We start from the raw sequence: 25,298 nt of genomic DNA, 5'->3' as shown, positions 1-25,298 counted from the left end.
GATCACTTCCTTTTTGCACTGGTGCAAGAAGGACTTCCCTTTTCATTTTTTCTCGAGCTCTTGCTTGTGTCAACCTGGTTTTCCCTACTGTCTTGTATGCTTTTGGCCATTTTCTCCAAGCTTTTGAGCAGGAAATAAGGGAAATTCATCCTCCACCAGACGTGCCGGCCGAGTTCAATATGTTGCAGCATCCTAAAGTGATATACCAAGGTGTAGGTATATCTTCCTTCGCAGGTCACAAACTTTTGTAAAATTAAGAGGAGGTCTTTCCACTAACCCAGTAGGGTGCTGCATGGAACTCCTACTTTCCAGTCTACCTCTATCTTTTTATCAACGATGAAACACCTCCAGCGTTTCCTTTCTAGCTTCTGGTTCTTAAACCATTGTTCTCCAGTATTCTCTAAGCCTGTCGCTGCTGCTATGAATTCCTCTGTGACTTTGAATTTGAGAGGCCCAATTCTCACTCGGCCGCTTCTAAAACTCCTTGTGAATTGTAAAGCCACTTCCCTATCATACCCATCAAACTTCTGCAGAAACGAAAGAAAACCCAAGTCTTGCAATAGTGCAAGACTATTGCGATACTCGACGGTCTGCTCTATTTTGCTGAGAGACAGGGGTTCATTCCGAACAGGCGGCATTGCTGCTTAACGGCTATGAACAGTCGAGTCCTGAAATTTTACATGCAATACCGAGGAAATTGGTCCTTATAAATAGAAATCTAACTGTCCCCCGTCCTTTCCATCAGATCACCAGTTCATTCACCGTGGATGCACGTCATCTTTGAGGTCAGGCCAGGTTGGTACTTATGGCAGCGGTTTAATGGCTAGGTGAGGTAATAATTATGAGAAGGTCGTTTAGGATTATGGCAAAGAGGGGTAATCATGTCCAAGCAACGGTTAAAATATTCCCACATTCCTTTATAATTCAAGAAAAGAACTTAGCATTTATTAAAAAATATCATGATTTCTAACTTAAAAAACACCTTGTACTTTAAATAATTTCTCCTAGTTAGTATGATAGCATAGGTACTTAGTCGGTTAAATGAAAGGATTTCATATAGATTTCATGATGACCACTTTCCTATGCCATATGTTATAAAAAGAACTTGTACTATGTTGCTAACGAGGTGCATTCTTTCACTGATCTGCTTGCACTGCTTAAATCATACTATTCTGTTGGTACCCTTCAGCTTATTTTATCATATAGGACAACATGCTTGCATTAGTGCAAGCATAATATCTAAAACAGAGAATTTAGATAAAACATAGGCTGGAGTTTCACATGACTTCCTCAACTTATACTGAAAATTTTCTTCGACCTTTCTTGATGTTTCAGAGCATATCCTTTTTCTCTTTGTGCGAGATCCTGCAATAAATTCATGAGGGAATAAAGAAGTGGGAAAGGGGAATTTTTAGAATGGGAAGGAATTCTGTTACAGGGATTCCAGGAATAATACCAAAAGAGGGAATAAATAGAAATGGGATAGGAAAAAAATTCAAGTGTAAAGTGGGTTTTCTTCGAAGCGGACAGGGTAAATTTAGAAGAATGTGGGAAGGTTAATCATATGGGATTGAAGAAGAAAACTGAGGGAATATTACGAAAGTGGAATATGAAGAAAGGTAGAAATTTTTCTGGAAGGTCTGCCTACACTGGTGCAAGAAAAATAACTGCAGCGAAAATTGAGCGTTACTTGAGTAAAAACATCCATGCTAATTACCCCAACTGTATCAAGATTGGTTCTGTTGAACCTGCTTTTACCTGGTGGTAGCTAGCATATTTATAGATTAAGAAACATTTTCTTTTTATTAGAGATTTTTGATCTTCTTTCCAGTGAGTTGGTTTTTAGGTCGATCCTTCTGCAATCATGTCAACAAACTGATTTTCATAATTACAGGAAAATATATTTTCTTTACTTTTTTTTTTATTAAGAAGAAAGAGAATTCATGTTTTCAAAAGGTTGGTATTACCATTCACCACTATCGTCCCAAATTGTTGTTGGACTTGTTGTGTAAAATCTTTCCTGGTAGGTGGCTGAAAATACTTCTTTAACCTGTGTCCATTTACCAAGAATACTGAATCTTGTCCATCAATAGTTTTAACTTCTACTGCTCCCATACTCAAATACTCAGATCACTTCATAAGGTCCCACCCAACGTGGATGGAATTTCCCTTTAAAGATTTTAAATCTAGAATCATAAAGGAGCACCCAATCACCTGGTTGGAACTGCTTTTTCTGAATAGACTTGTCATGCCACCTTTTACGTTGTTGCTGAATTAGTATGTTCTGTTGAACAACATCCCTACAAAATTCATCTAACTCATTTAATTGGAGAAGACTCTATCGTTGTGCCTCAGAGAGATCTAGTCCTAACTGAACTGCAGTTCTGAATGTTTTGATCTGGAATTCAATTAGTAACAGAACCTGTTTTCCATATACCAGCTCATATGGTGTATGTCCCGTGCTATTTCTCCAAGTGGTTATGTATGCCCACAAAGCCTCTGGTAATCGTTCAGCCCAGTCCTTCCAATGCATATTGACTATCTTTGTAATAATGGACTCGATCAATTTGTTCGTGGATTCCACCTGGCCATTTTCTTGCAGGTGGTACGGCGTGGATTTCCTATGCTGGATCTTATATTGATCTATCAAACCCTGTACTAGATTAGAAATAAACTGCAGACCATTGTTAGAAACAATTTCTCTAGGCACACCAAATTTAGTAAAGATTTCAGTAAAAAGAAAATCAACAACAACTTTTTCTGTAGCAAAAGAAACAGCTTTATCTTCTACTCATTTTGTAACAAAATCTATACAAACCAAGATATGCTTTTTACTTAATGATGTTGGATTTATTGGCCCTATAAAATCAATAGCTCATTTTTCAAAAGGCTCAATCTTAACTTGAGGGAATAAAGGCATTTCATTGGTTTGATTAGGCTGGCCCATTCACTGACAACTATCACAATGCTTGACATACTGTTTGGCATCCTTAAACAAGGAAGGCCAATAGTAACCAGCACACAATACTTTATATGCAGTCCGCTTATCAGCGAAGTGGCCTCCACAAGGTTCATCATGAGCAGATTTCAAGATGTCAAACACTTCCTCCTCTCTTACACACCTACGGATAATCAGATCTGGACCAGTGTAAAAGAGATCTCCTTGAATCCAGGAATATGCAACACTTTTCTGAACAATACTCTGCTTTTCATGAGCAGACAAGTGGGGTGGTGTTTTCCTAGTAACCAAGTAATTAGCAATGTCAGCAAACCATGGGGAATCTATTGACATAGCAAAAAGATGTTCATATGGAAAATAATAATTAACAGGAGTTGCTTCACCGGGATTATCTAATATAGAAAGAAAATCTACTACAAAATTAGATTTTCCTGGTCTATCAACAATAGTAATATTAAATTCCTGCAACAGTAGTAACCACCTAGTCACTCTACCACTAGTTAATGGTTTATTCATCAAATATTTAATCGTGGAATGATCAGTATGTACAAATACTTCATATCATGTAATATAGTGCCTAAACTTATTAATTGAAAAAATTACAGCTAAAAACTCTTTCTCTGTAACTGTATAATTTAATTCAGCAGAAGATAAATTCTTACTAATATAATAAATAGCATAGGATTGTTTACTTTCCTCTTGTCCTAAAGTTGTGCCAATAGCCAAATCTAAAGCATCAGAGGAAACATGAAAAGGCAGAGACCAGTTAGGACCCCTTAAAATTGGTGCATGCACTAACTTTTCCTTCAATGTTTCAAAAGACTGTTGGCAAGCCGTAGTCCAAGAAAATTCACTATCCTTAGCTAGAAGTCGAAAAAGAGGAGTAGCTATCTTAGAAAAATTTTCAATGAATCTCCTATAATAACCAGCATGTCCAAAAAATCCTCTTACTTCCCTTTGATTTTTGGGTGCACGAAGATGCAAAATGATTTTGATCTTTGTTGGATCAACCTAGATACCTTTACCAGAAATCAAATGGCCAAGTACTATTCCCGCTTTGCACATTAATCTACATTTCTTATTACTCAAGGAAAAATGGGCTTCTTGATAGCGAAGAAGTAATTTTTCCAAATTTTCGAGAGCTTCCTGAAAAGAATCACCAAACACAGAAAAGTCATCCATATAAATTTCTACAAATTTTAGATCAACAAAAATGGCCAGGACTACCCTTTGAAAGGTAGCCGAGGCATTACATAAACCAAAGGGGAGCACTTTATAAGAAAATGTACCCCATGGACATGTACAAGTAGTTTTATCCTGATCTTTGGGTGCAATCTGTATCTGGTTATAACCACTGAAGCCATCCAAAAAAGAAAAGTATTTCTTTCCTACAAGGGTATCAAGCACCTGGTCAATGAATGGGAGAGGGAAGTAATCTTTGAGAGTGGCTTTGTTTAATTCTTGATAATCAATACAAATACACCATCTTCCATCTTTCGTAGGTACTAGCACTAATGGAGATACCCACTGACTGTCAGAAATAGGATAGATAAGCCCAACATCCAAGAGCTTTTGTACTTCTTCCTCCACAATATCTCTTAGAGCTAGACTCATTTTCTTTTGGGGTTGTCGGACAGGTTGGGCTCCTTCCTGAATATAGATGTGATGTGTACAAGTTTCACGGGGGATGCCCTTCATATCTTCATAGCCCCATGCAAAGGCACTAAGATGGTTTTGCAACAAATTCACAAGCTACTCTCGCTGAGATGAGTCCAAATATGAACTAATATACAAGGATTTACTAGGGCTAATCTCAAGAAGAGTAGTATCAGGCTTAGGAGTACTCAAGGGGGTGGCTGGAGGCAACTGTACAAAAGAATGAGAATCACGGTTATCTTGAAAATCTAGGCTGAAGATCTGGCTCAATAGCTCAAAATTAGGCATAGTGTCTAGATTATTCATGAAATTTTGAATCTCATCTTCTTGTGAAGACCCAATATGCTGATGGATAAAGGAAATGGGCCGAGTCTCCTCATCACTGATCTGGTCTAACCATAAAGTATCTCAAAGGTCTTGAATGGATCTGGCAAGGGGGTATAAGGTAACTTTCTTCCTAGCTTCCCCATGTGAAATATACATATCACCGGAGCGACATCCAATATATGCATCGGTTGTAGCAAGCCATGGTCGACCCAAGATCAAGGGATGTCCTCCTACTGGGTTCTTTCATTGAAGCACAATGAAATCAGAAGGATATTCCCAAGAATCTAATGAGATAATCACATCGTCCAGTACTCCTTCCAGCTTAATTTAGATCTATCTACTAATTCAAGCACAGTGGGAGTAGGGTAAAGATGAGATAACTAAAGTTGATCCATGGTTTGCTTAGTCATGACATTAATGGCTGCCCCCAGGTCTATAAGAACATTAGAGACAAGGACATTACCAATCTGAACTGAGACAACAAGGTTTACGGGATCAGTATATTTTTCCATAGAGACACATCTCATCATCAACTTTGCTGCCCTACCAACAAATTGAATGGTTTGGGGTTCCAATCTATTCCTCCTAGATTTCTTGAGATAGAGTTCCTTAATAATCTTAGTTCAAATAGGGATATCTTTGATGGCTTGGAGCAGAGGTATTTTAATGAAAATATTCTGAAGCTCTGATGCCAAACTAGTCTTAGAAATAGGCTCACTTCTTTCCATTACTAGCCTCTCTAGGAAGGGAGGCTGGTTGGAAGAAGGTGGCAAGGATTCAGAGGGTAAGGGCTGCTTAGTGACAAGTTTTGGAGAATGATTAAGAGTTTGCTCTTCTTCTTTCTCTTCAACAATCTCTCTAGGTTGCTTTTGATTTTCTGACGTCACAGTCCTTCCCGATCTTAATTGAATATCATGAACACCAACTGGAATAGACTGGTACTCAAATAAAGGTGGGTTTGTTACATAGATCATTTGCACTTCTTTATTATTGTTAGGATTGGGCATAGGTTGAGCAGGCAATTGAGGAGGTCGAAAAGGTGGAGGTAAGGGTAATGGTGGAGTAGACTGACTTGAAGGTTGAGGCATTAGATAAGGTGCATGTGTAGATGGATATTACTGCATGGGTGGCTAGTAGGAATATGGAGAATGAGTTGGCCCTCTCCAACCTTGTTACCATGGTTGAGAAGGTTGCCCATGCTGATACTAGTTTCCATACTGTCACTGTTGATTAGTGTTAGGATAAGAATGTGCATGTGAATTATAACCAAAATAGTGTGGAGAAAATTCAGGAGCCATACCTGCACCTACCTGAGGCCAATTTATTTTTTCTCCCATAGCATACAAGTATTCAGCTTCAGGCTGTCCCCCTGTAAATATAGCTTTAAGTCATAGTATAGAGGGACATTTTTCTATGATATGGTCTTCTGCACAAATAGCACACTTATTAGCTTCTTTCAAATTAAGAGGACATTCTTTAGGAGCATGCTTGTCTCTACATTTAGGACAGAAAATACTTAATGACTCTTGTTCCTTCATAAGTTTTTGTTGAAATTTTAAAGAGTACAACTGTTTGGTAACAGTATTCATTATATCAATTGTCATGTTTTCCATTTTATTTTCTAGTCCAATAATCATTGCATCAGTAGATTTGGTTTTTCTATTTCTATTTTGAATTCCTCTACCGGATCTATACTGATTCCTTGAAAAGTTCCTGCATAATTCACAAATTTGTTCGAAAGTTTGCTGAGAAATATCACCTTGTCCTAACAGATTTAAATTATTTCTAGCATTATCAGTAAGTCCTCTTAAGGACAAGGTTATAATAGTACTGGAATCAAGCTTAAGTTTCAACCTTTGTAAAATATACATAAATCTTTCTAGATAGTCTTCAAGAGTTTCATCATCATCCTGTATGATTGTAAAAATCTCATCTTGCATGTCCCAAGTTTTTCAATATTCTTGATATTTAGATAAAAATAATCTCTTCATCTGATCCCAAGAGGCTATATTGTTTCCTCTTAACCCCATAAACTAGTGAAAAGCTGATTCTTTGAGAGTAAAAGGAAATAATCTTAGCTTCTAAGCATCAATTGAATAATCATAACTTCTACCCAAAATATCAAACTCGAAAGAAAAGAGTCAGGATCTTCATGAACTTTACCATGGAAATGAGGGAGAGCTGATGGTGGAATGTTCTTCATTTGTGCCACAGTATCAGGGTCCACAATTGGAAACACAAAAGTGGATTGTTCCCCACTTACCTGGTTTTCATCAGTCCTTTCCCCATGATCTTCATGGTCTCCCATTGTTTCCCTTTTTCTCCCAACAGGCTGAACCACACCTGAGCTGTTGTCACCAAAATCTAGGTGGACTGTTCCTGCGTGATGGGTTTGAATTGGATTGGGCTTCCTGCTCATAGAAGGAGACCCAATATGAGAATGGTTTTCAGAATTCTTTCGGCCCTTAGTGGGCTTTTAACCCCTACCTTTTCTAGGTATTCATTTCAAAGAAAAGAAATAAAAATAAGCAAAATAATTTCTAATAAAAAATGCTGTCAGAAATCAATCAACAACAATAAAATTGTTTCAAAGAAGCTTTAAAAAAATACTGCAAAAATGAAGGAAAAAATTAACTCTATAGTATAATCAGAAAATTCTTACCAAATCAAATCGCCTCCCCGGCAACGACGCCAAAATGTTGGGTGTAGGAATTGCACTTAAGAAAACTCCTCAACACTTAATTGTCAACCTGGGGGATTTGTAAACTTAGAGATGAAGCACAGAAAATGCCAGAGATGGTATGAATATTTCTAATGTCAATACCTACTTTCTTTAAAGGAAAGATTGCAGAATCAAAATAAAGAAAGAAAAAGGGCAATTTGAACCATCAAAATAATCTAAGACTGGAACAAGGAAGAATGCAACTGCAAAAGAGATTTAGAAATAAAGGAGCAATCACTTTAGCTGACTATTGATTAGCTACTAAGTGTGTGTTTTTCTTTAACAGAGACACTTTAGCAGTCTCAACAGATGGGCCCTTCAAACCTGCTTATATAGAGATTTCCTTCTTGCACTAATCTATCTTGCACTGGTGCAGTTTGCTTGCACTAGTGCAAGAACAAAAGTTTATGCAGAGGGTATAAATGGTGTCTGTACTAAAAGTGTTTTCCTTCGTGCAAGGGCTTGAACTTTCTCAAGTTCAGAGCACTCAGATCCCGTGGCAAGAAACTGGTTCTTGCACCAAATCAGAGCTTCTTACACTTAATATTTAATTCTTGAAATAAAATCTTAACTACTGCAAGTGTTGTGAAATCAAATTGCACACATAAAAATGAATGTTTCCAATTCTCACAGAGTGCAGAAAATAAAGAAACAATCCTTACAATTTATCCTGTCATGAAGCATTAATGAAAGCAAGAAAACTGCTGGAAGTAAACTAAAAAGACTTACTGCATCACACCAACATGCACTGGTGCAGGTTCATTTCTCCTGCTTGTACCAGGCGGGAAAACAAAATCAAACAGAATTGCAGAAAGTGAATAGCACACCAACGTGCACTGGTGTAGGGTGATTTCTCTTGCTTGGACCAGGCGGGGAAAACCAAATCAATCAAACTGCAGGAATGAATAGCACACTAACGTGCACTGGTGTAGGGTGATTTCTCCTGCTTGGACCAAGTGGGGAAAACCAAATCAATCAAAATTGTAGGAAATGAATAGCACACCAACGTGCACTAGTGCAGGGTGATTTCTCCTGCTTGGACTAGGCGGGGAAAACCAAATCAAAATCAGATGCAGGAAAATAAGTTCTAACTACTTCACACTGTGGATCCGCTTTCATTCAAATAGGAATTCATGTGCTATACATTAAAACACACTTAGCAGTATAAACATGAATTACAAGAACAAAAAATAGGGTAAACGTGCTGGGTTGGCTGGGCCCTAGCCAACCAGCGCGTTTCCCTTTTTAAATCAAAACGCTGCTCAACACTTTATCAATACATCAACTTTTAAACAAAAATACGATTCATGAAAACATAAGGCAGAGCTCCTTTCTTATTAATTCATAGAGGAAAATACATGCGTGATTACACAGTCTAGCCCAGATTTGGGTGATAACAAAAATACAAGCCTGTTACCACCTTCCTGGTTATATCTCTATTCTATACAAACTTATCAGAACTGTCTCGTCCTATTTACATTTCACATTATATAGATCCTTGGTCGAAGGCCAAAAGGATCATTTAACTGATTACATAACTAATATACAAAAATTAGCTTTCAACCTTCAAAATTAGGCAATTTAGCAAAACTCACCGTAGCCAATGTCCAGTTGTTCGTTCTTCATAAATCTGATCTCAGCTACCTTTAGATTGCCTGGCTGTCGTAACTGGAGCTCGGATGCCTTCATATCTAACCTGTTGTTGTGGCTGAAGCGGCACAAAACAAGGTGGTGATCAAGGAGGTCCAGATTTGCTGCAAAGATTAGCTGTGCTAGCACTGGTGCGAGATCCGATTCTGCACTAGGATCAGCGGTCATGGTAAGCACTTGACTATCAGACAACATTGGAGATATCGATAAGTTGCAAGAGTGATTATAAGCAATAAATCATGTAATAAATAATTAATTAATGCTAAGTTAAGTTAAAAATATGAAATATAAAGTTCATGCAAAATATGTCATCGTTCTTGGACTAGTGCAGGATGAGGATGTGTAAGATAAGTAAAACATCGGTAAATGATCATGATTTAGGAATGGAAAAATGGTAAAAAATGAGAAAATTTGGGGCTAACACAACTATACTATATACAGTGCATATGAAAGTGATCAGGTGCTCATGTCCTAAGTGTCTTAAAATGCTCTGAACTAGTTCAAAGTTGAACGACTAGAAAGTGCTCGTCCTCCTAATTCCGGCACCGTGAACGGTACGAAAAACGATCGCCATATGAGAAAGTTATGGCAAAAAGAAAAATTTCTCAGTAACATTGAAATTTTGAATTTTTCAAAAAAAAATTAAAAAAAGAATATTCCACAGAATATTCCTTGGAATATTCTAGAGAATATTCCATTTGAGCAGCCAATAGCAAGCTGCCACATGGCAGGCTCAGAGGCTGCCACGTGGCCCAGGATGACGTCAGCAAGCAGGTATGGGCGCATTTCAAAATTTTGGTGGTGGTGAGGTTCGATCCCATGACCTCCCATTCCACAACCAAACAGCTTACCGTTGGGCCAATGAGGTGGTTCATGTTTAGGTAGCGGACCAAACACCATTTAAATTTTCAAATGATTTTGGGCGGGAAATGAAGGGGGCCAGCCCCCATTCCATATGACCTTATGCCAAGAACCAGGGCCAGAACACTAACCACCAGTCAGCGCGAAATCCGAGGATAACTGCAGTTAATAAATGCGTTCACATGCGCATTAAAGAAACAGTTAAATCCGGCGGTCAGGTCAGGTTTGGTGGCGGAATTGGCGGACCGCCAAAATTGGCGGGCTTATCTGGCCTCCAACTATAGTTAGCTGGAGTTTTTCTAGGGGCAGACTGGAGAAACTTTAAATGGCCATAACTTTGGCTAGGAAAGGCGGTTTTGGACGATTTTTTTTTTTTTTTTTTTTGGATATTTTCAACATTCTGAAGCCATTGGCATAGGTCTTACAGCCATCTGAGGTCATTTGTAGAGGTTTTGGATCCATGGAAGTTCTAGGAGCCACTAGGGCCCAATATTGAGAGAACTGTATAGGGTTGCAGGTATCCATTTGAGGTGAACCAGTAGTCAATCCCGAAGGATTCAAGTGTTCTGAATCCGTTTTTACCATATATTCCACTTGTAGATGCTTCTATTCAGCTGCATATTCAATTTGAGCATTTAATTAAAACAAGGACAGGCCCATTTGGGAGCCTTGGACCCAACAGACGTAGCCCAGGAGGGGTGAACTGCTTCATCAACTTCTTTTGCATCTATGGTTGATTTATTTTTGTAGAACAAATTCGTTTTAGTGTGTTAAACGGTAAAAGGAAATAAATCTGCTATATTTAAATGGGTCATGAACAACTGAAAATTTCATTTGTTTTCTTTCTGCAAGACATGGACATCTTTTAAACATGTATATATCTGAATTGAATACCTCGCAAACCATTTACAAGTAGTTTCAAATTCAGATCAAGTTGGTATCAGAGCTATGTTTTTGCTTCTTTGTATCAAAAGCAGTCAAATAAGCTATAGACAGAGCCTGAAATGAGCCAGGAAGCCTTCGAAATGATCTTGTTATACAATTGCAAAGTAGATAAATGCTCTTTCAGTCAATCTCTGGTGTAGTTGTCTTTTGATTGTTTTTGTGCAAAGATCTTCTAACTGTCTTGCAAGTATTGATGCTTACCAGGTTGAAACTTAAAAGAGGGGAAGGACAGTTGACTAGAGAACGAGAGAATCCTCAGTCAAGGAAGGCCAGAGAGCCATCACCTCCACCTTCAATTTCACCCTCAAGAGTCTCAGTAGAAGCTTCAAGAATGTCTGCACATGAAGGAGAAATTCCTGCAGACATGGATCCAAAAGAAGAAGAAAGAGTCTTCAGAAAAGCTTTTTTGGACCTCACTGAAATGGTGAGGATATTGTACCAAGAAAGAAATGATAAATTGGCTGGAGAAGGGTCCAAACATCCACATGAAGGAGAGGGCTCTTCAGGAGGTAAGAAGGATGATGATCATTCCAAGAAAGGACATGGAGGTAATGGTGATCCACCACCCCCATCGTCACCTTCTTCCTCTTCATCCTCGTCTTCTTCTTCTGTGCATAAGCATAGATCCTCTGGAAAAAGTCCTTTTTTGAAGCTTGATGTAAAATTCAAATTACCTATGTTTAATGGTGAAGTGAATGCAGAAAAACTTGACAACTGGATTAGGCAGTTGGAAGTTTACTTGAGGATCCAGAATATGCATGATGATGCCACAAAGATTTAGTTGGCTTCTTTGAGAATGGATGGAGCAGCATTGGTCTGGTGGGAGGCCAAGACTAAAGAGGAGATCAAGAAATTTGGTAAGGTTACCTTAACATGGCCTGAATTTCTGTTAGCCATTAAAAAACAGTTTTATCCTCTTGCTCACATGCAGAAATCCATTATGAACTGGCAAAATTTCAGACAACTTAAGGGTCAGAGTGTCCAAGACTACACCCAAGAATTCAGGAGAAGAGCTCTCTTGTTAGGGGTAGACTTACAGACCCAGGAAACCTTGTTGAAATACATTGGTGGCTTGCATAGCTACCTTAGACACACCATCTTGATGTTTAACCCTACTAGCCTGGACGAGGTTTGTGTCCAAGCTACACATTTAGAGGCAAGGGGAAAAACCACATTTGAAGAGGGTAGAAACAAGCCCCCCAAGGGGAAAAACAAAGAGAAAACCTCCAAGGGAAAGGGCAAAAAGAATGCATCTGTCAAACAGGAGAGTGAGAAAGTGATCTGTAAACACTGTTCTAAACCAGGCCATGAGGAGAAAAACTGTTGGAAATTACATCCTGAAAAAAGACCTCAATCTAACAAATCCAAAGGGAAACAGAAAACTGCTGCTACTACATCTACACCACAGGATTTAGGGGATGATTCAGGTGATGAAACCAAAATTGCAGCCATGGGTTTGAAAAACTTGAAGGGAAAAGAAATTGAAACTCAAGCCAGCATTAGTACCTCAAACTGCTATGTACAAGCTCCTAATGAGGAAGAAAGAATTGAACTGTTTCATGTGAGGGTGATTTCAAAACATACTAAAATTGACACACTTTTTGATAGTGGGTCACAAGAAAACCTTATATCAGAGGACTTGGTCAAGCAGCTTAAACTTGAGACCGTTCCACATCCGAAGCCATATCCACTTGGATGGATTTGCAAGGATGCAAATTTACAAGTTTCAAGAAAGTGCACATTGCGCTTTGCAATTACTGCACATTTTATTGACATAGTTGAACTTGATGTGGTACCTTTTGATATAGCAGTAATTGTTTTGGGAAGTCCTTACTTGTTTGACAGGAAAGCTATCTTTCATCGCCATGAAAACAAATATCATCTTTTCAAAGATGGCAAGGAGTTCATTGTTAGAGCTCATCGCAAGAAGACAAATATAGCAATGGTGAATGCAGGACAGGTAAAAAGGCTGGTCAATTCAAGTAAGAATTTTGTTCTTCTTATGATTAAGCCCAAGGTTGATGTGAATCATGAGTCATTTGACAATTGTGATCCAAAACTTAAATCAGATCTATATGATGTAGTTGATGCATATCATGAGATGTTTCAGGAGCCAACAGGTTTGCCTCCTAAGAGGGAGATTCAGCATGAAATCCATTTGCATCTAGATTGTCCTCTTCCAAACATAGGCATGTACCGCATGTCTATTATGGAGAATGCTGAAATAAAGAAGCAAATCAAGGACTTGTTGGACAAGGGTTTCATAAGGCCAAGTACTTCGCCATGTGGGTCACCGATTGTATCGATTCCAAAGAAAGATGGCACTTGGCGTATGTGTGTTGATTTCAGGGCCTTGAACAAGATAATGGTAAAGAATCGTTACGCACTCACAAGGATAGATGATTTGCTAGACCAGCTGAAAGATGCTCGATATTTCACTAAGTTAGACTTGCGCAGTGGATATCATCAAGTAAGAATTGAAGAAAGTGACATTTGGAAGACATCCTTTAAAACCAAACAAGGACTTTTTGAGTGGCTTGTGATGCCATTTGGTTTGTGCAATGCACCTGCAACTTTCATGCGGGTAATGGATGATGTCTTGCGTCCTTTTCTTGATTATTTCGTTATTGTCTACTCAGATGACATCTTAATTTTCAGCAAGTCTAGAGAAGATCATGTCATGCATGTTAGGAAAGTACTTGATGTTTTGAAAAAGAAACAGTTATTTCTTAAAATGTCAGAGTGTGAATTTGGAAAGACTTCTTTGGTTTATTTGGGACACAGAGTAGGAGGAAGTGCTTTGAGAATTGATCCTGCTAAGATTGAGGCTATTGTGAAGTGGCCTACTTCCAAATCCATAACCGAGGTAAGAAGTTTTTTCGGTGCAGCTCAATATTGGAGGAAGTTCATCTCTAACTTCTCTTCTATAGCAGCTCCTATGCATGCAGTGACAAGTGTGAAGCATGCTTTCCAATGGGGAGGCGAGCAACAAAAAGCTTTCGAATCTTTGAAAGAGAAGATTAGTTCAACTCCAGTCCTTGCATTGCCGGATTTGAGACAACCATTTGAGATGCAAACAAATGCTAGTGATTATGCCATGGGTGCAGTTCTTCTACAGCATGGTAAGTGTATTGCTTTTCATTCTGAAACTTTTAATGGTGCTGTTGTAAATTATCCTACATATGATAAGGAGTTGTATGCATTGATACAAAGAATCAAAAAGTGGAATTGATGGGCAAAGAAACTGTTATACATACCGACCATCAACCCTTACAGTACTTGCAATCACAAAGCAAGTTACAACAGTCACGACACTTCAGATGGATGGGCTTCTTGCAACAGTTCCATTTGGTAATAAGGTACAAGAAAGGTACTTTGAATAAAGTTGTTGATATGCTTTCAAGGCCTATTATTGGTGCTGTTACTTTACTTAAGAATGATTCCATGGTACATGATAGTTACATAGAACAATATGCATCTGATGATGACTTTAAAGATGTGTATGCTAACTTGAGTAAAGGGAATCATGTAGAGAAAAATGACTATCACATGCATAACAATTTGCTGTTTCATTTGGGCAAGTTGTGTATACCACAGGGGGAGAGAATAAATGTCATAAGAGAAGCTCATTCTTCTCTTATTTCTGGCCATTTTGGGGTAAGCAAAATAGTTGCACATCTACAGAGGTATTGTTATTGGCCTCGCATGGTAGATTCTTTTTCAAGGTTCATAAGAGGTTGTTCATTATGTGCTACAAGCAAGTCTAGTAATAGGAAGCTTGGCTTGTATACTCATTTGCCAGTACCTTCTAGACCATGGGAGAGCATCTCTATGGATTTTGTAGGAGGTTTGCCAAAATCTAGAAAGCAACATGATTATTTATATGTAGTAGTTGATCGTTTCAGCAAAATGTGTATACTTATGCCTTGTAAGAAAACTATAACTGTTGAACAAACTGCTGAATTATTTTTTCATCATGTATGGATTCACTTTGGTTTGCCTACTTCCATTATTAGTGACAGGGATTCCAGATTTGTGGGGAATTTTTGGTCCAACCTATGGGAGATGATGGACACAAAGTTGAAGAAAAGTACTGCTTTCCATCCGCAAAAAGATGGACAAACTGAATTGTGAACAGAACCATTGTGCACCTCTTGAGAGGATATTGCAGCGAGCATCCCAAGCTTTGGGATGAACATTTGCACTACATACATCATGCTTACAACCGTGCCAAGCACTCTTCCAAAAACACCTCACCATTTGAAGCTTGTTTTGGTTACTTGCCAAAATCACCTCTTGATTTCATTCTTGAGAAAGATGTTGCCATTGAGGGACATAGTGATATTGACAAAGCTCGTTCATTCATTGAAAGAATTCAACAAATACATCAGAAAATTCAAGAACAACTTGAGAAGAGTCAAGGCAAGTACAAGGAAAGACACGACAAGCATAGAGTCGATCACAAGTTTCAAGAAGGGGATGAGGTATGGCTGTACATTAGTAAGGAAAGGCTGCAAGGAGAAGGTAAAAAGCTAAAGCCTATTTGTTATGGTCCATTCAAAATCCTCAAGAAGGTTGGAAATTATGCTTTTCAATTAGATTTTCCTTCCTACATGCAAATGTATTCTGTTGTCAATGTGGAGAACTTACGTCTGTATTAACCTCCTTTGATTACTGATCATGAAAGTGTTGTTCAGCTGCCATCTATAGAAGATTTATCACCAAAATTCTTAGATGAGCTGAAAGAAGATACAATCCTTGACAGAAGGACACGCACTTCAAGGAGGGGCAGTGTAGATTATGTTCAGGTTGGTTTCAAAGGCAGCAAACCGAACAAGGAAAAGTGGATGGAGGTGGACAGAGTGAGGGAGTTGTACCCTCACCTCTTTAACAGGTAGTTGAAGGCTTTTGGGGTCCAAAAGCTTCCCAATGGGGAGGCGTGATCAGGTGCTCATGTCCTAAGTGTCATAAAATGCTCAAAACTTAAAATGCTCAGAACTAGTTCAAAGTTGAACGACTGGAAAGTGATCGTCCTCCTAATTTCGGCACCATGAACGGTTCGAAAAACGATCGCCGTATGAGAAAGTTATGGCAAAAAGAAAAATTTCTCAATAACATTGAAATTTTGAATTTTTCAAAAAAATAAAATAAAAAAGAATATTCCACAGAATATTCCTTGGAATATTCCAAAGAATATTCCATTTGAGCAGCCAATATAAATCTGCCACGTGGCAGGCTCGGAGGCCGCCACGTGGCCCAGGATGACGTCAGCAAGTAGGTATGGGCGCATTTCAAAATTTTGGTGGCGGTGAGGTTCGATCCCATGACCTCCCGTTCCACAACCAAACAGCTTACCGTTGGGCCAATGAGGTGGTTCGTGTTCGGGTAGCGGACCAAACACCATTTAAATTTTCAAATGATTTTGGGCGGGAAATGAAGGGGGCCAGCCCCTAAGCGGCCAACCCCCATTCCATATGACCTTATGCCAAGAACCAGGGCCAGAACACTAACCACCAGTCAGCGCGAAATCCGAGGATAACTGCAGTTAATAAATGCGTTCACATGCGCATTAAAGAAACAGTTAAATCCGGCGGTCAGGTCAGATTTGGTGGCGGAATTGGCGGACCGCCAAAATTGGCAGGCTTATCTGGCCTCCAACTACAGTTAGCTGGAGTTTTTCTAGGGGCAGACTGGAGAAACTTTAAATGGCCATAACTTTGGCTAGGAAAGGCGGTTTTGGTTTTTTGGATTGTGGATATTTTCAACCTTCTGAAGCCATTGGCATAGGTCTTACAACCATCTGAGGTCATCTGCAGAGGTTTTGGAGCCATGGAAGTTCTAGGAGCCACTAGGGCCTAATATTGGGAGAACTTTATAGGGTTGCAGGTATCCACTTGAGGTGAACCAATAGTCAATCCTGAAGGATTCAAGTGTTCTGAATCCATTTTTACCATATATTCCACTTGTAGATGCTTCTATTCATCTGTATATTCAATTTGAGCATTTAATTAAAACAAGGACAGGCCCATTTGGGAGCCTTGGACCCAGCAGATGTAGCCCAGGAGGGGTGAACTGCTTCATCAACTTCTTTTGCATTTGTGGTTGATTTATTTTGCAAAACAAATTCATTTTAGTGTGTTAAACAGTAAAAGGAAATAAATCTGCTATATTTAAATGGGTCATGAACAGCTGAAAATTTCATTTGTTTTCTTTCTGCAAGACATGGACATCTGTTAAACATGTATATATCTGAATTGAATACCTTGCAAACCATTTACAAGTAGTTTCAAATTCAGATCAGAAAGAGTCAGAAACATATATGTGGATGAGTCAACAAGACAATGTAGCACTAGCCACTAACTGTGTGGCTTTACCAGATATTTCCAATATATTTCCTAGTCTAGTTTGGTCAGATGTTTAATTGCCTCTTCCCTCACTTTTGAGGTTTCTTTCCATTGTGTTTCTAATACTCTAATATTAGGGAGTCTCCCAGGTGGGCATTCATATATCAAATTAGCATTGTGAAAATTATCATTGATGGTTTCAATGATATTATTTGTAGCATCGGTCGCTCTGGAAACTGCTCTTTCTATCTATTTCAGTTGATTATCCCCATTAGTAAAGAGGATTTCCTTATGTGATTCCTGTATCCCTTGAAGATTTGTTGCTTTTCCCTATGGAGTATCCTGTCCTTTTATGTATCCTAAGATCTTATCATCAATCTCATTAAAAGTCACCCTGAGATCGGATGCTTGATTGATCAGTGAATTGCTTGTCTTGCACATTGGATTGATGATAGACAACTTTTGACAAAATGTTGCTTGTTTCCTTGATAAAAAAGAGTTGAGCTCTAATGCTTATTTTATAAAATCCTAAACCTTAGTATTATCCTTCAACTGATCCAGTGAAAACTGTAGCTATTGTATCTGGATATCCTTAGCACTTGTTTCTACTTGATACTGGAGCTTCAATTGGTCAAAGCTCTTTTGTAATTGGGACATTTAACTTTTCATTTGATGATCAACTTTCTCTCTCTTTTGCCAACTGCTCCTCTAGCTGTTGGATTCTCTCTTCTTTCTCTCTTACCAGTTGTCTGACTTCAGTTGCCTTATCAATAGTAGAAGATGCATAAGTACCTGCAAACTGTGACAATTTTGTCAAATTTTCTGAAGGATCTATGGGGGTATCCTTCCATACTACATCCATAGGTTCATTATCAGGAATTACTATTGATGAAAATTCTATTCTCCTTTTCCTCTGTCTTTTTACCACAACTCGATGTTTGGGACTGTAAAAGACATTGAGAGGAGGGATTTATTCCACCCCGAGGATGATTTTTGATGAAGGGAAGGCCAGGATGATCTCAACTTCCCATGTAGTGACAAGTTTGTCAGTATCCATTTCATTAAGCAAGCTTTGTCAATAGCCCTTTCAGGAAGTGAGCTTTGTCCAGTGTTTTGGGGTGTGGTGAATGTTTTTTCCATCTCAACATAATTTCCCCTTACTGTCCTCTAAGATGCTAGTCAAATTGTTTCCATGCTTCATCCAGCTGATTCTTGAAAGGAGATTCATTTGTATGTAATTATATGGATACATCTTCCACTTCTATCTCCTTGGAAGTTTTTTCTGATTTCTTTTCAGTATCCTTTTCTGAACTCTTCTCTGAGTTGTGCTCTGAGCCCTGTTCTGAATTATGCTCTGAACTATGTTATGAGCATTGGTTTGATTTTTGTCCTAAATTCTACTCAGAAGTATGTTCCAATTTCTGCTCTAAATAATGCTCGGAACCTTGTTCCAAGCCCTTTTTTGAATATTGGTCTTAGCCCTACTCCTCTTGAACAATTGGTTGAGTGATCTTTAACATATCCAAAGGGACATTTTGTAGTCTTTTCCTCCTATACTAGTGGAATTGGGCTAACCTTTGGGGATCTAGTTTCAAAGTAGCCAAATGTTGCACTTGTGAAAATAGTTGAACAAAATCAAATAGGTCATCATAATCGTCCTTTTCATGACTGAGCTGTTTGATTTTCACTTGGGTAGTGACATTCTGTGAAACTTTATTAGGGTCAAACTGTCTGCCAACAATGGTGAAAAGTTTCAAGCATGTAATATGATTGATTTCAAGCACAACATGCTTCTTAGATTCTTCTTAGATTGTTAGATTCTTCTTAGATTCTTTTAGGGTATTGGTGAGCCCATCCCCTACAGTTTGGTAGGCAATCTCCCTAGCAAGCAGTTTATCCGGGACATACAATGGGAGAACATGGGGAGGTGCTAAACTTCCATATACTCGAACATAAGTAAAAATATATTCTCCAAACCACCTTCCTATTGGTGTGAAATCAATTTTGGCCTCATCAAAAAATCTTGGGGCCCTTTTGTCAAAAATGACTTGGTGGATGGGTAGCATAACTCCTTGGAAAATCTTATAGAAATGGGTGTGGAAATTGGATTCCCATAGGATTTTATGGTATATATGGATGGGAGTGGGATCTTGAATAGTCCATTTCCACCCCATGGTTGGGAAACTGGTAGTGAAACAGATTGCATCCATAATGTAGGCACTCATGAAAAATGGTGGGACTACTCTAGTGGTGACATACCGGTGTTGTCTAAAATCCAAGATTTGGAAAACAATATTATTAGATAGGATAGTTACCCAATCAATTATAAATAATTTACTACTGCATCAATTAGGGGAACATACTCAACATACAACTTAGTCATATTGGCATGCCCAAATAGCCTACACATCATAGTTGTGATATAAAAATAGGGAGCAACAAGAGACGATATAGAATACATACCCGATTTCTCATGCTTGTGTTTGTTCGAGTTGGACCTCCATTGCTTAATTGGGTATGATGGCACATCATTTTCACCTGCAAATTGCTCAAGAAATGCTTTTTCATATACCTTATGTGGGTCCGATATATGATACATTCTCTTCAAGTCTTCTGTTGTGAAGGATCCTATAGCTGTTTTCCTTGAAGTCTTGAATGTCCGATTGATAATGTTAATATTTTCAACTATCCATTTTACCATATCGGTGTAAGGAAGAATCTTGGCTCTAGCAACAATTCTATGAACAAAAGATATTGCAACTTCACAGTGGGAGGCTTCAGAAGAGGTAGTAGCATTTGCTATTGCTTCTCTTTGAATTATCTTAGGACCCTTGCTCTCTAGCAATTGGTACATGGTTTCCCATGAGGAAGTTCCGTTGTCGATTGTGCATGTCGTATCTGAGAAAAGTGGGGGAATTTATGTTACATTAGAAGTAGAAGAGTGTGAAGCCTCCATGGTTTTCTTTCCTTTCTTCGACTTAGTCATCTTGTTACACAATTATTTCTCGGGCTAAACCTGCAAATTGAGAACACAGAGGAATGAAGAGCAATAGGTGTGAAATGCAAAAACATACAAACATACAAGGCTTGAAATGATGGGAAGGAAAGTTTAAATGTGAATCAATCTATACAGGCCATCAAATCACCTTGGGCTTTGAAATCATAAATACCGTTAGAATTCTTTAATAATTGAAATCATGGCTTTCACGTGGTTATTTATTACCTCATTTAATATATCGCATCATAGAAACCTTTTCAAATGGTATAAAACTTATTTCCATGTACTCTACTAATATGCGATAGCAATATCAATATATCGGTTGTATGTGAGATGTGTGATGCGATAATCTCAATATCACAATCAGAGGTTTTAAGAGTAGAGGAGGATGGATATAGCCAAAGGTTTTGTGCAATTGTGGAATCGCAAGAAATGATGTGGCGTTATAGCGGGACCAAAGAATTATTAACAAGCGTGAATTTTACTTTTAGTTATTTAGTTTTATGATTTTCTTTAAGCGCGCCTTTTAATAAATAGCTTTATCACAATCGGGGGATCGGAAGTGAAACAAGCGGGAAGCTTTTTTTATAGTTTGCGATTAACTGAACGTAAGATGTTTATAGACTGCATTCTTTATTTTATCGGGTCTGGTTATTTTATCGCATTTTGCAATGGGAATGGTCCTCAACCTTTTCTTATATCGTTTTCATTATAAGATTGCGATGCGAGCAAGTTCCGCAGTGAAGTAATTTTGTCAATACTTAAGCCTTTTAAGGAATATACATGCTTGGTTCTCAGGGGCTATCCTTTATCGCATCGCAAGTTTCGAAAGGGTAAAAACAAAGCATTGTTTCTTTGAGACTTTGTGATATGCGACATCGTCAGGATTTAATTTAATTTATGCTTTATTCAAGTCGTTTGGGCCTGATTGGATTTGTTTTTTCAAAAATCAAATTTTTTCTTTCAAAAACCCTAAACTATGCTATTTTCCTATGTTTTTAAAATTATCTCTAATTTATAATAATGAAATTTCTAAAACTTTTCTAAGTAGAAATAATTTAGGAAAGGAAAAGTATTTTCGAAATATCTAGATAAGTAACATTACTCTAAATATAAAAAATTCACTTATAATTCTTTTTATATCCTCTTATATAGGAAAATAATTTTTGTCTATATCAGTTTTTAATTAGTTGTAAAGATAAAGTAGGGGTATTTTTACAACTTAAGTTTTAATTTACTCATTGTCATAGGTAGAGCCACCACTGCTAGCAACATTCATAGCCTCGACAGGGTTACCTTTTAACCATCAATGATTCGAAACCCCATCCATTTAAGAGTGTAGTCTTTAGAGATAATTTCAAAAGTATATATGTATTTCATTTTTCTTTTATATTTTTCATTACCTAAAAGCCATTGTCCTAGTTTGGTGACCAGAAAGTGACAATTCCATTCCCTCGTTGTAATTGAATTGAACAAGTTGGCTCGAGATGAGACCCCTTGTCTTGATATTATAATAATCATAGCCCATTACCCTGGTTTGGTATTCAGTGTTGGTAATGTCAATCTATTATTTCCCTTTGAATATGGTAAGCAGGTTTTTGATGATACCCCTTATCTTTTAAGGTTAATATATTTTTGAATTACACTAAAAATAGTAAAGTTAATGGATGGGGAGAATCACTGACTCCTTAAGAGTTTTGGATGACAATTTTAGAGTTGGAGATGCTTAGCTGTAAATAATATTTACTTTGTTAAACATAAATTTTCTTGACTGATAATAGATTAAAAGTATTTTATAAAGTTGAGGTTTTCAAAGAATTTACAACTTCAATGGAAAAGAAAATTTCAGAGTTTTATGATACTTAGCTAATTTTCAATGTTGCGATCATTTCCTTAAGAATTCCTACTTTCAAAGCGAAAGATCAAAAATGTTTCAAGAGATTTTTATTGTAAAGCCAAAAGTAATGCTATTTAACATTATTTTCTAAGAGAACTAAAAATAAATGCAATAATGTTATAGTAGAAGATATAATCTTCTAAGAAAATATTTTTTTCAAAATAAGCCCATTGACAAGAAGAGAATCTCTCTTTCTTGATAAATCTTGCAATATGAATGTTGATGGGCCTATTTGTTCAGCAATTTGAAATGGTCCAAGCCACATTTTCTGGAATTTAGTATGCTTTCCTTTTTCCTCATGTGCCTTGTCCCGTTTAAGGACGAGATCTTCGATTTGAAAGGATTTTGTGGAAATAGAACTTGCATCAAAAGAAGATTTGACTAGCTATTGATGGAGAGCATGTGTAAGCTTAGATTTCTCTCTTTCATCTTCTAGTTTAAGAATTTGAGACTGTCTTAGTTGTTGTAGTGTTGTTTACTCAATCCTAATTGACCAAGACTACAACCATTTAATTTTCAACCTAGGGTAGGTATGTTATTTCAATGGAGTTTTCATTATCTGTGCCGATACACTACAACCAAGAGTGAAAATAGAAAAAAGTAAAGAATGTCGTTGAATCAATTGCAGAAACTAAATCATTCATGCAGAAATTAAAACACTCTATAGAAATGAAATCACACTTCACAATTACCAGAGCAAAGGCATGCCACACATTGTACTGATAACTACAACAGCTGGTCAACTACCATATTGCTAATCAAATATGTGTAACAACATAACATAATTATGGAACTGAAGTAGATATATTCTACAAATTATATAGCAACAACAAAAAACCATACAAATAATAAAAGAGAGAAACAATAATATACAGCTACTCTACCACTGCAGTCGTGCAAGAATGAACACGAGATTAGTTAAGGAGTCAACTTGGAAACAACAACAACATCACCGCAGTGTCTTTGATATTAAGAACAATTAAAAGTTACAAGATCAAAATAACAATACTCTCTATGTTGTCCCCTGTGCCTGAGGGATTAAGTTTTTCTTATAGAAATTACATACCCAAAAATTAGGAACATATCAGTCATGAGAATCTCATGATTCTCATGCTGATCATAAAATAGAAATTTTTATAATAGTTCCTAAATATGAATCCTATTTAAATACATCGGTTAAAATCATAACCACTTGGATCTGTCACTTTCTAAGTAGACAATTCATAACTTCCAATAGTTGTTGCATGGAATAGTACCCACGGCTTGATAGCTACGCTGTAACAACATCCTGCAGTCAAGTAATGGTTTGGGATGTAACAGTAGCACTAGATAACAACAACTTGTAATGACACTCAGGGTGTAACAACAATAATATGTAACAGCAACGTGGTGCAACAACAATGTCTGTAACAACATCGTGGTCTAACAACAAGGTCTGTAATAGCACACGGAGTGTAACATAAATCTGTTTCATCCTTCTCTTAGACCAATCAGTGTGATTGTTCATTCCATAACCTCGTCCTTGCGAGCGACACTTGAAAAATAGGAGAGGATCCAAAATACTTCTCCAATGCTTACCCTAGTTAGCCATAAAAAGGAATATTGCATCATTATATCTAGCAAAAATGGAAAAATAACATGATAGCAAAATATGTTGTTCACAATAAGGAAAAAGTGGTTAACATGTAAAGTTTTGTTGGTCTGGAGGGGAAAAGGGTCAAAACTGGGGAAAGAAAGTATAGGAAATAGGTACAAAAACTACACCCAACATCTCCCCCCAACTGAAGCAATTGCATGTCCTCATGCAAAACCTCAGTTTCTCCTGTTATACCTCCAATGCAATTCCGTAAAATTATAAGCACCAGCAGTGTCTTCACTAGTAGACCTGTATCCTTGAGTAGCCATCAGTTGTCGCGGCCAGGATTCTTCTTCATAATCGTACAAGTGGTAATACGACTGGTATTCCTCCACCGGTAACCAAATCAGAGGATATTTGAATCTAAGTCCAATCCAGAAGGCTCCCAGTGTTTGCACCACCTGGGAATATTCTGGTACTCGTGTAACAACCACAAAATTCTGGAACTCAAAAGGATCTCCTTCTTGTAATCCAACACTACAGGCTTCGGTGCGCTTAAGGTACCCTATTAGTGCTCAACTTTTAATTTGTGCATAAATATTAAGGAAAAACCCCACAATCCTTTTTCTGTAAGTGGCTGATTGTTCCCTGATTTTCGAGGTACTCAAGAACAACTTGAACTCACGTCTCAATTCAACAACCATTCTTGGTTCTTCCCTGATCCACAATGTTTCTCTTTCTTCATTAGTCTCAGCCGACTTCATGGCCAAATTCCATTCGATTTGATTCCTCATAAAAGAAATGAAGGCTCGCAACTAAAAATCCCCCATATAAGAGAAAACACTTGCCACCATCTTTGTACTGACATATTCACACATCATATTATGCAAAAAAAACTCATAAAGTAAGCTTTGTTCATCAAAATCAAAAGCATGAAATTTTTTTAGAAAAATGTGGGTAGAAAACCCCAAATAAGGTCTATTTTCAAAAAATTCTTTTAATTGAAACAAATAATATCGTTCCCATAGGAACACTGGATATGATGGGGAAGGCCTCTTGCAGCTTCACAGGTTCAAGGAAAGCTCTCAAAGCTTTGTCTTATCATTTGTTAGGTCTAGAACCCATTGATGTAATAGTTGTAGTTATTCATCTTTCTTCTTCGTAACTTCTTTATTCCTCTGCTCTTCCCATTCTTTCACCCATTATTCCTTTAACAATTTCTCCTAGAGTGAATTCATCATTTTCTTATGTGCCTTGAGCGAGATCATTCCCTCTTGCAGAGAGAGTGTCTGTTGTGTTATATTCAATATTTACATACTTCCACCAGTGATCAAACATGCTCTTATAAAGTGGTCTTAGGGTG

This window comes from Pinus tabuliformis, chromosome 7 (assembly GCF_031772625.1).
Source record: "Pinus tabuliformis cultivar Carrire ecotype Pingquan chromosome 7, CPIR1, whole genome shotgun sequence".
Taxonomy (NCBI): Eukaryota; Viridiplantae; Streptophyta; class Pinopsida; order Pinales; family Pinaceae; genus Pinus; species Pinus tabuliformis.
Note: the sequence above shows the minus strand (reverse complement) of the source record.